Raw genomic sequence first — 5,302 nt, 5'->3', positions numbered from 1 at the left:
AGCCACGTAGCTGCAGGAGGGGGCACGGGGGCTGTGCCCCCCCCCCCCCAAATAAAAATTTGACAACAGCTTGCTCCCTCTGGCTACAGTTTTTCCAAATGATATTTTGAAAATTTGGCATACTTATGAATCTATTACCTTGATTTTGCCCAAATATATCTGTTTGTTATACATCTTTTTTTTTGTTTTAAAGCCTGCCCCCCCTAAGGTATGGTTCTTGCTCGAGTTTGCCCCCCCCCCCTAGCCGACACCTATAGTTACGTGGTTGATGGTTATCCCACCTCCATTGTATCAAGACGATATTATGTTTGCATCTATTTCAGTAGAGAAAATGCAACAAATGTTGAACATAGCAGAAGAATTTCAAAAGCAAAATCTACTAAACTTTAACCTTGATAAGAGTGAAAGAATGTTAATGAATTTTAAAAACAAACAGAGTAAAGGCCAAGGTAAGAAACTAAAGTTAAATGAGGCAACCCTAAAAGAGGTGAGCAAATATACCTAGGAGATATAGAAAATAGAAGAGGAACAGTAGAGGAATGCATTAATAGCAGGAAAAATTCAGCAAAGGCAATCATTAATGAAATAAAATTCTTAATCAGCCAACCAGCATTCAAAAAACAAAGCATGGAAATAAGCATAAAATTGATTGAGAGTGTACTTATCCCTAAAATCTTATAAGGGTGTGTAACATGGACTAATATGAGCAAGAAATCTTTAAACCGTGGACCTATGCCAATGATTTATCGAATAAAACTAAGAAGACTATTGTACCTACATAAACTAATGAACATGAAAGAAACACGTTTAACAAAAGCACCTTTACCTGAGAAATTTTTGGTATGATGAAACAATGAATGACTTGATTGAACTAAATATACAATACTCAGAAAAACAAATTTCAGGTCTATCAAGGAAAGATTGGAAAATAGGATAGAGCAGCAAGTTAAGAATTGTGATAAAACAAAGATGAGGTTCATTAAAAAAGGCAATTTTGGAATAGAAGAATGTATAAAACATAAAAAGGGACCAACGCTACTAAAATTGAAACTAAACATGACCGATTTAAAAGCTAATTACAAAGAAAAATATGATAATATATGTTGCAGAAGGTGTGGATTACACGAAGAAAACTTAGAACATTTATGGCAATGCAAAAAATTAAAAAAAAACCTACCAGGAATGGAACAAATTCTAAAAAGCAACGCAAAAGGGCTGATAGAAATTGAAGATTGGCTGAACTTTTTCAAACCTAAGTGAAAATCTGCCTATGGTACTATACTGCACATGACGTTTTTCCCAGCAATTCTGTGTTTGTGCTATAGTAACTGCTCCGAAATGGAGATTTTGCGAGATATATTATTATTATTATTATTATTATTATTATCATTACACTGATATCTGGAACACAGGAACCTTTTTTCAACATACGGGGTCGTCTGGATATCTTCTTACCGATCTATTTTATCAGAACTGGGGGGGGGGGGGCTGTGTCCCTCTTCCCACCCACTTAACGAGATCTCATTTTTTCTTTTTTACCTTCGTGAAATTACCAACGAACTGATAAAGTTACGGTATTCGGTTTATGGGCTGTTAAGAAATTCTGTGTTTGGAAGGATCACTGTAAGCAGTCGGAGTCTCGAGTGGTACCATGAAAGAAATGGTATTCTTGAATTGATTGTTCCCAAAAAATGCTATCTTCGATTTTGACATTACTGCCTTTCGTCATACTCCAAGCGAACAGAATGAGAATCACTGCTTGAAATTCTCTGCGAATGATTAACTGTGGTTGATTCCATTCGCGAGGATAGTAACAAACAAGAACCACGTAGGAGACGAACCAAGGTACGCCAATTATATTCAAGTCTCTGTCTTTGTGTTGACTAAAAACGTTTCGAGTATGTTTCCAAACTATCGCTTTGATTACACTCTTTTTTATAAGAAGCAGGAAATTTGAGTTCAGGCTGACTGTTTTTAATTTTTCGAAAATCTGAGGCTGGATTGCTTTTAATTTGTTCGTAAATTTATAGGGTATAAGCAGTGCCATTTCTAGCTTTTCGCTCTAGGAAAGTGTTCAGACCTCATTTGTCAACAAAGTGAGCGAGAAAACCTTAATTTGCCGACAAGTTTGAATATATACCGAAAAAGCAGCCTCACATAGCTAAAAATCCTCGTTTTTGAAATAAATAGTTGTTCAAAATTGCTTTTTACAGTAGCTCAGCGACAGCTTGTTCTTGTTTATATTTGTTAGAACAGGCCTCTACCCTCTTTCTAATTGACCATTTGATAGAAATCATCCCGTTTCCCTTTTAGGTACCAAGAAAATTTGAATAGTTCTGTACTCTTTTTGTATTCCTCATGGTTGATGGATATAAAGTGGTTGAAGTAACGCTGTTTAAAAGTATGTCCAGTTAGACCTATGTAAGATTCACGCACACTGCTTCCTGTGTTGTATGCCTGCCTGGATATTATGCTGTAAGTTTGGCATAAATGTTTTTGCATTTACCTTGATGGTGATGTATTTGTAATTTTTAGGAGAATTTATATGCAAAGAAATAAATAGGCCAAAATCGTATTAGCAGCTGTTTCTAGATAAGTTCATCATCGCTGTGAGATTTCCGTTATTACAATGCAAATAAAGTTTTTGTGAGATGCGATGCAATCATGCTGTAGCCACTTTGTTAAACTTTCTGCTCGGTCAATATTTTCTTTAATTTTATTTTCATGCAATAGCAGCCTCACATCACCTAGAATGCTCTTATATTAAAATGATTTATTGTTGTCTTGCTGCACTTAATATATTCAGGCTATCTAGAAGCTGTGGTGGATGGAGCGATAGATGGCTGTTTATGGCCTAAAATAAATGGACCTGCAATGCTTGTTGGCCTGAATTTAGGGCTTTGAGCAGTGAAAGTTTTTGATTTTAGATTATTTGATGTAATAATTTGTATAGATAAGTTTTATTAAATGTCGAAAGCTTGTTGGAAACAGCTATATCGTAGATTAAAAAGCCATTTTAGATGAACAGCAATATTGATGACACTTAACCTGAAGAATCTTCCTGAGTAAAGAACGAACCAAATTACTAGTATTAGTGAATATGAATGTCAAGCTCTCTCTGTAAACATAGATTTGCAATTTTGCAACTTGTATTTTGAAGAAGGCTGATCTACGTAGAAAGACTTCCTCTTTTTGACGACATTTTGGATATCTTATTAACTTTAATCTTTCCCTGGGGGAGATTTCTATATTAATCTTTTTTTGTTTATATGCATTCGCCAGTACATGAAGCGAAAAAATCGCAATGAAAAGATAGTGCAATGAATGCATGCGGCAAGGGTAGCCTTGAGTGTGAGTGCCAGGGCAAGCCCTTTGCCTCCTATCAGGCCCTTAACCCGGCCCCTTAAGGAATATACCTAGCAAATGATAAAAGAGAATTTTTTTATCTGTCAAATGTTGAGTAAGGTGTAGCAAGATCAAATTTCTGAAATCATTTGAAAATATTTTAGCAGTCTTCTGAAAACAGAATACATTTTGTTGGAGTATTGCATTACATGTTTAACCAAATTAGACAAGGCTGAATATTTGAAGTACTAAAGTTTTCACATATTTTGAAATGATTCTCGAAATGACTGAAAACCTTGTTTTGATAAAAATAGTTGCAATAAGATACATAAAATCTCGAGGGTGGGGGGGGGGGGAGAGGGTACCTTAACATGTTTGAAGGTACGCGGACGTGCCAATTATTCAGGGGTACCTTTTTTCTGAAAAGTGCGGAATTTTCGGTGACAGTTTTTGAAATTTGTGTGGAACTATGGGTACCATTTGAAGAAACATGGAGAATTATGGGTCAAATTTTGGGGAAATATTGCAAAATTATTTGGAGGTAGATTTGGCATTAACAAAATGAATTACCAGTTAGAAATAAAAGTATGAAATATGTGTAATATTAAGATTTTGGGGCATAGGACATGCAAAATTCGGTTGATAATTCTTGATCTGCTTTAAAAGTTCTATTTGCTCTGCAAAATTATGGGTATAGTTTTCATTATGTTTGCGGAATTAGGGGCAACATTTTTTCAGACATTTGCGGAAGTATGGTACGTCCTCGTCCAAAATTAGGCATAGTTTACCCCCCGAGCACAAAATACATTTAGAAATTGTTATGAAACATTATTGTACTCAAAGCAAACAGTTCAGGAACAATTAAATCTCAAAAAGGTGCAGCCATCTGAAATTTCGGAAATTTCCATTGAAAGACCAAGACCTTTTCCCAGCATCAACATTTACAAAAGAGTTCAAAAGTTCGTAAGAAACACCGAGTAATGTGGTTGGCTGCATTTCCTAGAAGATGGAAATTTCGAAGACGTAGTTTTTTGTAACTAATTGTGTCTGCTTATTTTGCAACAATTGGCGATGTTATGCAAATATCATACCTATATTTATACTGGAACACCAAATTTTGCTTCCAGTTCCTTATAAATCTGTGGTGTACTCTATCAAGAAATATGACTCATGAAAGTTTAGGAGTCTTTGTAAGCCATTTTTACCAATTCAAGCAATTTGATCATACAATTCCAATTTCATCGGGAAGGGCATCCTTTTTCACTGTTATCACAATTACACAAAATGTAATTTTTGTCTAGATTCTTGACTACTTCATGTCAAAATGTTTTTATCACTTAATCAAAGAAAAGTTATTCCGCTCAATGAATGGTTATATGTTAATAAACATCAAAACCATTTTATAGTTACAATTGATCATACGATACCCTCATACAACGCACAAAAGTATTACATACTCGCTGACTACAGACCTAAGGGTTCGTGGTTCGAGTCCCTGACATGTCCAAACATTCTCTCAGAGTGAGGAGAGTCGTTTGTTCTGAGTCATGAGGTGTGGTCACATCGAGAGGAAGGACCAGGACACTACTTGATAAGCAAAAGCTTTTCAGTGTCCTAAAAAGTACTTTCGGCAGCTAAGTAGCAAACAAAATAATACAATACTGGCATGTAATGTTTCATCCAGCCATTGCGGACGAAAATATCTTACACCAGACACCAAATTCATTTTTGCTTAATTAAGCAATGGCCTTCACTGTACCGTGAATAAGAAAACGCATAGCCCTTGGAACAAAAGTGAGCACCGTGTACCCTCCCCATACAGTAAACTTCTGCAAATAAAAACTTGCTTTTTCAAGAGTCAGATTGTTTTTATTCTTATGTTAAGGTGTATATGATCATTTAAGGCTCAAAAGTTGTTTTTGGACACAAAAAATATTTAGGATTAAAGAGTGCGATG

Source organism: Rhopilema esculentum, chromosome 4, assembly GCF_057945365.1.
Source record: "Rhopilema esculentum isolate cy_ngs chromosome 4, ASM5794536v1, whole genome shotgun sequence".
Lineage (NCBI taxonomy): Eukaryota > Metazoa > Cnidaria > Scyphozoa > Rhizostomeae > Rhizostomatidae > Rhopilema > Rhopilema esculentum.
This window is presented reverse-complemented; position numbering follows the sequence as displayed.